Source organism: Neomonachus schauinslandi, chromosome 6 (genome assembly GCF_002201575.2).
Source record: "Neomonachus schauinslandi chromosome 6, ASM220157v2, whole genome shotgun sequence".
Lineage (NCBI taxonomy): Eukaryota > Metazoa > Chordata > Mammalia > Carnivora > Phocidae > Neomonachus > Neomonachus schauinslandi.
The window spans coordinates 33,699,492-33,711,503 of record NC_058408.1 but is presented as its reverse complement, the minus strand read 5'-3'; the positions used below and the strand labels follow the sequence as shown (position 1 = coordinate 33,711,503).

At 50.8% G+C, this 12,012-nt stretch overlaps 1 protein-coding gene across 2 annotated transcripts in view; it reads left to right on the top strand.

The window, feature by feature from the left end:
* Window positions 1-12,012, top strand: part of PLXNA2 (plexin A2) — a 181,210-nt gene that overhangs the window by 58,242 nt on the left and 110,956 nt on the right. The window lies entirely within an intron of this gene.

Genomic DNA, 12,012 nt, shown 5'->3' with positions numbered 1-12,012 from the left:
CAGAAGCTGTGAGAGGCAAAGTGCTGTTCAGTTAATGATTCCAGTCCCTAGAGAGGTGGAGCGCTCTTTTAAGAGAAAAAAAATAGAGAGGAGTGGGGGTGTGGGAGGGGCAGAAGAGGGGGATGCTTTAGTACTCTACACAAAAGCTAAGCTGTAGCTCCTTCCAGCTCTTTTTAAGGAGCAGATTAGGAGTGGGTAGGTTTGCCCCAGCAGCCTTCTCTCTGTGGGGGAAAGCCTGGAGCCTCCCCCTCACTTTTCTCCTTTTCACAAAGTAAAAAGGGTTTGAATCAGAAAGCTGCCATCCTTTTGGCCCCAGTGGCCTCGGCCCTCTGTCCCCAGCACAGGTCCTGTGGAGACCCTAGCACAACCATTCCTTCTCACTCAGAGGCTGCCTTCAAAAGCTGGCCACAGACTCCCATAATGCAAAGGGCCCCTGCTCTTTGCTCCCCCTCTTTACTCTCCTCCCCCTCCCCCTTGCTCTCCTCCTCCTCCCCCTTGCTCTCCTCCTCTCCTGTTCCCCCCCTCCTCCCCCCTCCACCTCTCTTCTTCCCCTCCCCATCCTCCTCTCCCTCACACTTCCACCTCCCCCTCCTCTCCTCATCCCTCTTCCCCTCCTCCCCCTCCTCCTCTCTCTTCCCCTCCCTCCACCTCTCCTCTTCCTCCACCTCTCCTCTTCTCCTTCCCCTCCTCTCCCTTCCCCTTCCACCTCTCCTCTTTCCCTCCTCCTCCTCCCCCTCCCTCTTCCCTTCCTCCTTCTCCTCCACCTCCTTCCCCCATGCACCCTTCCCCCCCTCCTCCCCACCCCCAGCCTACTCCCTTGGAAAGGACAGAAAGTGGGGGTGACTGATTGCCCCAGTGGGCCCCTGAAGAATTTCCTCCCTGCCCAGCTTTCCTCCTCAGCCTGGTCCCACCCAAGCCTGTGGATCAAAAGAAAATCCATCAAAAATTCCTCACCTCCCTGCAGCCTTTTCCAGTGTCCCAGATGCTTTCCCATTCCTTATCTAATCTGTCCCCCCTGTAGCCTCCTCAAGTAGGCAGGATTGTTTTTACCAGTTTTGCAGATGAGAAAAGTGAGAATTAACTCCCTTGGCTGAGAGCCCCCGTGTGACCTCCGCACCAGCAAGGGAAGACATCGGCCCTGACTGGACAGTCAACACCTCTCAGCAGGGAAGATCGAAGTGTGGGGCTTGAGAGATCGAGAAGGAAAACCGAGAAACCTAAGAGGCTGCTGGAGAGGAGACCTGTGTGCCCTTTAATTTCTATCAGCACCAAGTGTGATCTGGCTTTATGGTTGTTGTTTTTTTTTTAAGGTTACTTTGTTCCAAAGTGTCCCTAGACTCGTTCCCTCCCGTCAGTCTTGGTCCCAGTCCTCTGCTCATATCCTCATGCAAAGAATTCCATGGGCTGCTAACATGTGGCCACTCCCTGGATGAGGTGATGTCGGCTCTCTAAACTCCAGGCGCACGTAGCACCCTGGGACATGGAAGCCTCTTGGGTTGGGAGGATGGGGGGGCGGGGAGGCTGGACAAGAAGAACAGGGCTGCACTTTGCTGACCGGGAGCCCACTGGGTATTCTGCTCATGCTCGGAGAGACGCAGTGCAAAGTTTGCTCCTCACGAGGCCAGTTGCTGCTTCCCCCCTTCCCTCCGCAGTGCGGCCCTGGCCCCCGCTGTATTGTTGTAGCCAGCCACCAGCAGGGGCTGCACCCTGGCGCTGTGCCAGCAGCTGTGAGGTGTCCATGCCAGGAGGGGCTGGGCACCGAGGAGAAGCAGGTGTCCAGTTAGAACAAGGTGATCAGGAAGGGTCTCGGGGCAGCCACGCTAGAGAGTAAAGCTAGAGTCAGTGGCAGACCACGGAGATCAGATGGCCCTTGCTCGGCAGCCCCCACCCCACCCCACCTTGATTAGAATGATCTGGCCCCAGAAGAATAGCAGTGAATTAATTAGGGGTCTGTTGTCACGAAGGCGCTCATTATTAAAGTCCTTCTCCTGGGAGGGGAGATGGGGAAAGGTGTGAAGACGACAGCTAGTCCAACAGAATCTTTTAAAAGAGCCAGGCCCTCCCCCAGCTGTCTGTTCTGCCCTTGGGCTCTGCCGGGAAGTCAGACATACCAGAGCACGGGGCCACCCCGGCGCTGGTGTCTCGGGATTTCAGGGGATGGGGGCCCTCTGGCCTCACTTCCCTTCCGTCCTCCTCCGCTGATGCTGTTTCTCAGACCCCAGTTCTGAGCCCATCTCTGCCACTTTAACCCTTGCTTTCCACCTGCCTTTGAGCCAGCCAGGCTCCAGCTTAGTAGCCCTGGAGTTCTTTCCAGAGCAGCACCTGGAGCTGTTAGAGTGCTTTCCTCCCAAGAGCTCCTAGCAGTCCAGTGGGGAGCGGGAAAGATCGCTTCAACAAAAGCAGATGTGTACGGCGTCTTTACGTGCCCAGTTCCAGGAGATGTGGTGGAGGCAGGGGAGGATGTGCAAAGCAAGATTCTCTCTTTCTCCATTCGTTATTTTCCGGAGATGGGAAAACAGAGGCCTCGACAAGTGAAGGCCTCACAGAGTTGAGATTCTAGCTCTTCTGCCCACCAGCTATGTGACCTTGAGGTTACCTCTCACCTCTGTGCCTCTGTTTCTTCATCTGTAACATGGGACTAATATGGTTGTGGTGAGGATTTAATGACAGGGCGTGTAGAGAGCCCTTAGCACAATGTCTAACAATAATAGGGGTTGGTTAAATAAATGTGAGCTATGGCTAATCCCTACCCAGTTTCAGTAACAGGGATTCATTGATTCCATCATCGGGTGGGACTGAAGCCCTACTATGTGTACAGTAGTACTGAATGCAGTGAGGCATATGAAAACAGACACTGTTTTCTAGGAACTTATGATCTTAGGAGAGATAATCACATGTGTTCACAGGTAACCATGCCAAGAGACTCGCTAGGGACTATGGGAGTTCAAAGGAGAGATCAGGATGGGCTTCCTGGAGGAGGGGGCATTTGGGTTGGTCCTTGAAGGATGGTTAGGATCTAGGAAGGAGAATAAATTGTCGAGCCAAGATATGAAGAGCAAACACCAGGAGACATAATTGGAGAATGGTGAGAAGGCTATGCTAGCTAGATCCGTGCATGACAAGTAAGGGACGTGAACTTTTCTAAATTCTCAATGGGGGCAGTTAAAGGTGTTCTGTGTGTATGTGCCTGGGTGCATGCAATGATTTACTTTCTTTCATATTCCAAAAGTAGTGTATGTTCATCATAAAAAAAAAAAAATAGGAGTGAGATAAGCAAGAGAAAGAAAATTACAAACACCTGAAATTTAAGGATTTTGCATACAGAAAAGGCAGGATCAAATAAGTGGTTTAAGAAGATTAATCTGGCCATGTTGGTAGAACAGATTAGAGCGGGAATATGCTGGAGGCAGGGAGATTTCTCAGGTTATTGCTGTAGCACAGATAAGAGGCAATAAAGACTCAGGCCTCGCCCCTTAGCAATGGGAAGAGAAATACAGCAGCGTGGATGTGCTCTCCGCGTCTCTCGGTTACTGCAAATTTTCTGCACCATGGTGTACGCAGGCCACATGCATTTTCCAAATAACTTTTCCTTTTAAAATCTCAGGGAGACTCCCGCGTTCAGGCACAAGCCCTGTCAGATAGCTGTGCTCACAAGTCTAGACCTCCCTTCCCATCCTTACAGCTTTAAATGTCATCCTCGGTGTTAATGAAAGCCAGATTACTGTTCCAGATTATAAAATGCAGGGCAATTTTAGGCCATTGAAAAGAATGAGTTAATTAAAGAGGGTAATAACCCTCTTAAACGCCCCACCCTTTGCTCTTTTTCCAGACTGCAGGTGGCCTTCTTTGTCATAGTGGAGGAGACAGCTATATGATCTATTTTGTTCCCCAGGACTTATCTCCAGGGGCACTGAGCACTTTTTAGATGTAATTTTTAGTCCCAATGCAGGCATTGTCCTCTTGTTTGACTTAGGGAAAAGCGAGGCCCCAGAGGGAGCCTAATGAAAGAGACAGAGTACAGGCTTTGGAATCAGGCAGACAGCTTTGAGCTTGGCTCTGTCACTAATTTGCTCTCTACTCCTAACGTTTCTTATTCTGTGAAATGGGGAGGCCGACTTCACAGTGTTCAAGATCATTCATGTTTCTATCTCCAGCCTTTTGCACATTGGTTGACATGCTCGATCGATGTTCAGTAAATATGTTGAACTACACTGATAAAGGGAGATAAGCGATTCAGAAGTCCAGTCCCAGGAAGTGCTACTTTGGTTTGCCTACTTGCCTGCCCCTCCGTCCCACTGGGGTGGGGCAGGGCATTTCCAAGGCAGTTAACCTGGGCGTCAGTCTGCCTGATTCTCGCCACACCCTCTTCCAGAGCTTGGTGAGGAAGGCTGCATCACCCTCCACGTGGGCCCTAAGAGGTGCTTCTAAATCATTCCCAGTCCAAAAAGCCTAGGAGGTTAGATGCTATCCTGAAACAGGCGGGGCATCCCCAGGCAAGGAACCTGTGCGTGGTACCTCGAATGGGGATTCTGAGAGCCCCAAGTTGCTAAAGCTTCGGGTACACAGAGATTTCGATTTGGCAGAGGTTGCTCATCATTCTTTATTAATTCCCCCCCACACACACCCCTCAGTGCTCCCCCCTCCCCAACCCTGTGCCCTCCCTGTGAATTACTGCTTTGCTGCCGTGTGATGTGATTTCGTCTGAGGCTGCCTTACGATTCAGCTGTCCCTTGCCAGTGTTTATCTTATTGTTTCCCAGAACAATCAAGTGCTTCCGCTGCCCCTGGCAACTTCATCTGGTTCCCGGATCCTCCTAACTGGCCAAAGTCTGAGCTGGAGCAGTGTTGAGAGGTGGCGCTAGTCCAGGGCCAGAGCCCTGCGCTCCCAAATGCCCATTGTATTCACCTGGATAAGCTCTTGCCCCGTCCTGGGCCTGGGAGCTCAAAACCCTCCCTGACAGAGGTAGAACCAAGAATTGGATTCTTTTGCTTCTAGATCTTGATGTCACTCTCTGCTGAGTCATAAAGGTTGAGGCCCCTGGGATAGGGAAGTCGGTGTCCTTGTGAAATGCGGTTGGTCTTTAACCACGGGAAGGTCTCAAGCAGAGGCTGCTCCTCTCAGTTCTGTGGGCCGCGTGGATCAGTGGTCACTTAGCCGTCCACCCCTGGCTGATGAGGAGACACGAAGCCAAGATTTAAGAAGAGAGACTGTCACTCCAGCCAACCTCCTCAACCTTACCTCTGAACACTTTACTTCTAGTCATTGCTCAATAAATATTCACTATATCGCCTATCATAAACCAGGCTCTTAATTCTCACTGTTCCAAGATGCAGAGGTCCAGAGAACAAATGGTTTCTCTTGGGAGCCCCTCCCCGCATTCCAGGAGAAAGGCTTCCATGGTTTAGCCTTCCATGAAGGAAGAAATCCAGGAGCCTCAAGAGCATGAACCCCTCCACTAGATCATCCGTCCCCCCGCCCAGTTTAATATCTAGGGCAGATTCCTAACATGCACAGAAATAGAAATAATTGTACATGGAAATGTCGGTCTCCAGTGTCACAGCCCCAGTGATGGACCGACAGTTCACTGGGGACCAGTTCTAGAAGCATCTGCATATGTGTGGGAGGGTGTATGTGTGTGTGTCAGTGCACATGCATGCGCAGGGGAGGGGGGCACAAAATTCACAAAGTTTAGCGTATCTTAGTGACCTCCTTCCTTTTCAGGGACAGGAGGGATCCTTGGCCTTGTCTCCCTTCTCCCTCTGCTCTCCTGGTTCATTGCAACCCACAGGCCAAGTTTCCCTGGCTCCTGTGTCCCTCTCCAGTTGTCCAAGCATTTAGGGCCGGGCTCCGTCCGGGGATCCTCGGCCTCCCGGGCTGTGACTCTGCATGGTTAGTTAACATTTGCAGAGCTCTGGGGAAGCGGGAGACAGAAGCACCGTGGAAGGTGCTACTGCCTCTGCGTGCGTGCGCGTGCGTGCGTGCGTGCTCATACGCATGTGCAGGCTAGAGGGAGGAAGAATCTCAGAGGCTGAATTTACGAAAGGCTTCAATCTATAAATAATTTGGGTCATGAAGCTCTACAAAAATAAACTTCAGCTTGAATCCTCTCGCGCAGCACTAAATGCACAGCTGCAGATACACTCGCTCATTAACTCACCCCCAAGTTCAGTCTGAGCAGCACCAGGCCTGCCCCACCTCTCTCCTCTTTAAACGTCTACGTGTGTGTGTGTGTGTGTGCACGCGCACGCACATACACACACACACACACACACACACCCCACACACATTCATATAGTATGTAAGCCCTGAGTCCTGAGGCAGAGATAAAACCAAGTAATAAAGGCCTCTTCCAAAGTGCCTTTTCGGACGTAAAGTGACAAGGCCTGCAGAAATTGTTGTCCAGCCCTCAATAAATGCACATCAAAAGTCTCATCCTCTCCAAACACTCAGGTCTGAGAGACCAAGTTTCCAAGAAATCTGAGCTCAGACATAACAATAACATGCTTATGCTGACATCACGCTTGAAATTAGCCAAAGAACTCACATTTCCACTCCTGCTCATCCGTTCAGGCATCACCTTCCCCAGGAAGCCTCCGGCTCAGGCTCAGGGCCTCCCTCATGCCCCAGCCTCCCCGGGGTGTTGGCCTCCCTGCTCCCCCCCCCCCCTCCCCAGTGCAAACTCCTCTCACAAGGGGTAGCCCCTGTGTTTGTGAAGACTAGTTGGCTTGTCCGTTCCCCAGCTCCTCGGGCTTCCGAAGGGGAGCCTGTCCCCGTAGTATCCCCAGCGCCAAGCGCGGGCCTGGCTCACGGCAGACGTGTAATAAATGGATATTGGACAGTCCTGAAATTCATAGCTAATAACTCATTTCATTCTCCCAGCATCCTTTTTGTGCTCATAAGGACAGGAGTTCCCACCTTATTTGGCAGCTACAGAAACTATTACACAAACAAGGGAAGTGACTTGCCTGAAGTCACATAGCCAATTAATGAGAACGCTGAGATTAGATCCCAGGCCTAAAGACATGAACTGGTGCCTCCCTCTGCATGGTGATGCCTCTCAAACCAATCTGTTTCCTACTGAGAGGCCCAAGAAGAAAAAGATTCCCCATTGCTTTTCAGCAGCTCTTGCCAAATAAATAAATAAATACATACATACATACATACATACTATTACTACTTGTACTACTAGTACTACTAATAAAGTGATATTAGAGTGATAAATCCCAGGTAGGGGCTCCATAATTTAGAGCTAACTATAGAAGAAAGTGATGCACAAGAAAAAGGGTTTGGAGGGGCCTACAGGTAAGCTAGTTAATTGGAATTGGATATGCTGATTTGAATTGGATGTTCAAGTAAAGAGGCTGTCATTAATTTCTGCACAGGCCTAGCTGTGGTTTAAAGGGAAGCCCTAATGGGATTACTAGTTCCATCTCTGTTAGCAGAGGCCCCTGCCACGCGGAGGGCCCGGCAGTTGCTCTCCCCTGGACTGCACCTCCCATCCTCCTACCCCACAGACGGCCCTGAGGGACCTTGGCCCAACCAAGGTCCCTCAAAATTAGGTTCTGAGTTTATTGTTGACTCCCGGAAATGGGTGATTGCCCCGCTTGGGCCTTGGGGTCCAAAAGAGGAAGGGTGGGTGAAGAGAGAACTCGGACTTTCGGCCTTTCGGTCTGTTCTGTCTGTTCTGTTCCTGGCGGCGATGAACAGCTCCATTTGCCCGTTATTATCCTCTCCTAAGAGAGTCACAGAGCGCCTGAGAAATCAGGCTGTGTGTGGGAATCCCAGCCCTGCTGCCCTTCAGCTGTGTGATCTCGGGAACGCCACCTAACTCTCCCAGGCCTCAAATTTCCTATCTGTAAAATGGGAATAATAAGAACATTTATGTCAGGGGTTCTTGTAAGGATAAGAGAGTTGATTTTTGTTAAGTACTTTCGACAGCACTTGGCACATTGTAAGAGCAATAGCTGGGTAGCTGTTATTAATTCTTGAGGCAAATGGAACCCTTCGAAAATTCACCAGGTCCTTGCTACCGCCTTCAGGTAGGGCCACGCTGAGCCATGAAGCAAAAGAAGTTATCCTGTTTTCCAAACCCTCCTGAGAAGGTTGCAGGGTCCTGCGGCCACTCATCCTGCAGTCAGGGCTCTACGCAACAGGAATTCTCACTAGAACCAGCCTGAATCTCCTTGCGTGACAGTGTGGGCACCTTCTGTCTTTTGCGGGTTTCAGTAAAGACCGTCACCCTCCACTGCAGCAGACTGGCCCTCTTATCCTACCTGGTGAGCTTTGTCCAAGCAAAATGGCCTCCATAGCTGCTGCGTGCCCACTGAGGCCAGGCCCTCTCAGGAGAGGAGGAGCCCAACCAGAAAGACATGTTCAGGTGACTCGCGTGTCCCCGTGTGTGTCACCTCCCTCCTCTGCCTCAGCTCCTCCCCTGCCCTGTGCAGCTTGGGCTGCTGACACCCTTCTCTTGGACAGGTTCGTGATCTACTTCAGTCCATTGTTGTCCTTGTGGTCACTGAAACCTGGCCCTGGGGACACAAGCTTGAAAGCTGAAAACTGTGTCACAGCAGTTTGGTTATTCTGGGACAGCCCCGAATAAACTCGATTGGTCAGATTTAAAAATCCCACCTTTGCTCGAGACTCCCAGACTGTCGTCACCACACCGCCACCATCCTGTGTCTGGCAAGGATAGAGACAACTTTGAACCTCAAAACTTTCTCTCTGAGGCAGAGCAGTCTGGGAACCCGTGTGCTTGCCCTGCGGCAGGACCCTCGTCCCCGGCAGTGGTCACGGGGCACTGTCTCCATCTGCCATGCACTCTTCTCTGAGCCCCGGTTCCACCACTGGCCAGCCACGAGCCTGGAGTGGAAGAGCTTAGGTGAGGTGAGCTCCCAAGCCTTTACAGCTCTAGTACTTGCTACTGTGGTTCTCCTGTGGCCGGCACCGAGCAGATCACCTTGGCCTGTTATCCAGAAGGGAAAACTGAGGCTCAGGGGAGGGATCTGAACGCAAACTGTACCATTAGGCAGAACTCAAGCCCAGGCACAGAGTCCGAACAGAAACCCAGGCCCCCTGCATCCCAGACCTACACTCTGCCCACTGCTGTGCATGCTCAGAGGGAGCACAAGGTGTCAGGGAGGGGAAAGATCTCTGCTACCTGCTGCCCACCTGGCCCCTCCTGCCGCCTGCCTGCCAGCCTCCCCCCCGCCCGTGCCCTTTGAGCCCCTGGCCTCCTGCCCCATCCTCCATCTTCTCTGCCCTCCCGCAGGTGTCTCTGAGGGTTACACAAGCTGGAGGCAGATAGCATGGGATGAGGAAGTAAGTGGGGGGGCAATAGTGCTTTTCCCTCCAGGGATTTAGACTGAATGAAATAGGATCGCCTAGTTCAGGTTCAGTACCAAGAACAATTTCTGTTCTGGTTTGGTTTTAGCTTTGACGTTTGAAAGGTAGGTAGGTTTGATTCTGGCTTCAATTGCTTTGTTAAAAGATTGGGGTTGCAGATGGGAAAAGAAAAAAAAAAAAACCTGCGTAGATCTCTGATTCAGGAAAAAGTTAATGGCTGGGATTGGTCCTAAGTGGGACACAGCAGAGAGTGTGATGATAAGTTGACTTTGAAGCTCCAAGCCGGCCGTGGGTACCATCTCACCCCGGGGACCACAGAGGGAAGGCCAGGCTGATGGAGTTCCTCCTTCTGACTTTGTGTCCAGGCCCTGCCAGGGAGGCAGGCAGGTGCCCGGGCTCATGGGGAGGAGGCCGCCCCAGCTGGTAGAATGTTAACTAGCCTCTCAGGGCAGGGAGATCTTGGTTCGGGCCTGAGGGAGGGTACTGGTTCCACAGCTCCTGGGCGGAGCCAGTACCTTGAGGAGACGTAAATCTCCTTGAAGAGAAGCAGCCATTATAAGGAGGGTGATGAGAAGCCCTCGACCAGTTCCCTTTCAAAGGAAGAAATAGAGCCTGAACTCCCCCATATAATGGAGACAGAAAACTGAGGTCAAGCCAGCCAGAAGCCAAGACTATCACATCTTCTCTTTACTTTCTGCAATAGCGCAAGAACTTTATTGACTAAAAACTACTATATTTCTGAAAGGATCCCAAGGAAATTTCAGATCTGCCCATCTAAGAGAGAATGCTGCTTCAAATGTTAAGGGGAACCTTTTTAATTGTGGGGTATTTTCCCAGGTAGAGACCCTTCCCTCTGCTTGAATCCATAACCATATTTGCGCTGGGGTAGAGGACAAGTAACCTCAGCCTCACAACATCATTGCTGACCCCAGAGTCTTCCTCCACTCTCTGAGAATGAAGTAAATGAACCCCCAAGCCCCTCCCCTGGATGCAATGGCTTTGAATGTAGGAAGCCACTAGCTAGGCAGAGAAAGGGCAAAGGGGAATTTACCGTGGCATCAGGCACCAAGTGTGGCCCTTGGGATGAATAAGTCACGGTCCTTGCCCTCAGGAGCTCCTGGTGTGGTGGAAGAAATGGGCAGAGGGAAAGGCATGGTTAGAAGTACAAGAGAAAAATGAAAGGGAATGTGAGTGGGGAGGGGGCAACCTGAATCCTACAATCTTCCAGAGAAAATGCCTTTGAATCTCACTTTGATTTAGCACTAGAGTTCACGAGACTTTATCAGCGGGTTCATAGTTCATGTCCTTTCAACGAGTATTTCTTAAGCATCCCGTTTTATCCATCACCAGCCAGGTTCCTGAACCCATTCGAGTCCTCAGAGGGTTATTAGAGAAGTAGAAAACACATCCTTGTCTTCAGTGTTGACAGACTTACGCACATGTGAGGCAATTAGAGAACAACGTGAGTGAGTAGTCAATACATGGTAGCTAGTACATATACAATGAACAGATCAATTGACTATAATCCTAAGACAAAATGTCTGATAGAAAAAAAAAAAAAAGGCATCAGGGTGATGAGCAATTACTGTGGTGGAGAGATTAGGGAAGGCTTCATGGAGGAAATAGGGCTTGAGCTAGAGGGGGTGTAGATGGGCAGAGGACAGAGAAAACAAGCCAGGGTGGGGATTATTGGTCACCCGACCAAGAAGTGTGAAGGCGGGAGCATATTCAAACCCAGGACTCCCGGACACCAGCTTTTTGTATGACCTTAGGGACCGTCTTCCGCTGAGTCTACACAGAGCTTAGACTAGCCCTCTCGAATCCACAGACCAGCAGCCTCCACATCACCCGGGAATTTGTTAGAAGTGAGAATTCTCAAGCCTCATTTCTGCTGAATCAGAAACTCAGGGGCGGGCTCAACAATGTGTTTTCCTAAGCCCCCAGAGGTGATTCTCAAGGCATGCAACCTTGAAAACCACTGGACTCCATTGCTGCTTCTAGACCCTGGCCACTCATCAGATTCACTTGGGGAGCTTTGAATCCCGAAGAAGATTCCCAGGCCACACCCACAGAGATTCTGATTAATGGATTCAGCCCTGGCATTTGTATCTTTTAAAACTCCCCAGACGATTCTGATGTGCAGCCAGGGCTGAGAAGCAGTGAACTTGATGGTGTCTGAGTCCTTTCTTTCTGACTTATTATCCAGAGCTGGGCTCTAAGAGTCTGATCCAGGATTCCTGGCTCCCCAAAATCCCAGGGTGAATTTGCACACATATAGGGGATCTGTTTGGGGGCAGAAAGGCCTTCCTGAGATTCTAAAATCTTGAATCTCTTGATGACCAGCTTTTTAATGGTTTATATGATTGTTTACCCATTCTTCCTCACCCGCCTGAGACAGAAACACTGTGAGCAGGTGTTGACTCTCCTACCCCAAACAGCAGTAAGTGTGCACAAGCACACACTCACACACACACACCCTCCACACAGTGCTGTAAATATATGTAGACACACGCAACAGTAACCACATTGGGATATTCAGAATTGCCTCTTAGGGCACATACGCACACACAAATGAACCTACCGTCAGAAATCCCAGACCTGGCACACTCAGACCACTTGGGAAAGGATCGCTCTTGGTGGAAGCAAACAGCCCACTGTTTGAGCTGAAAA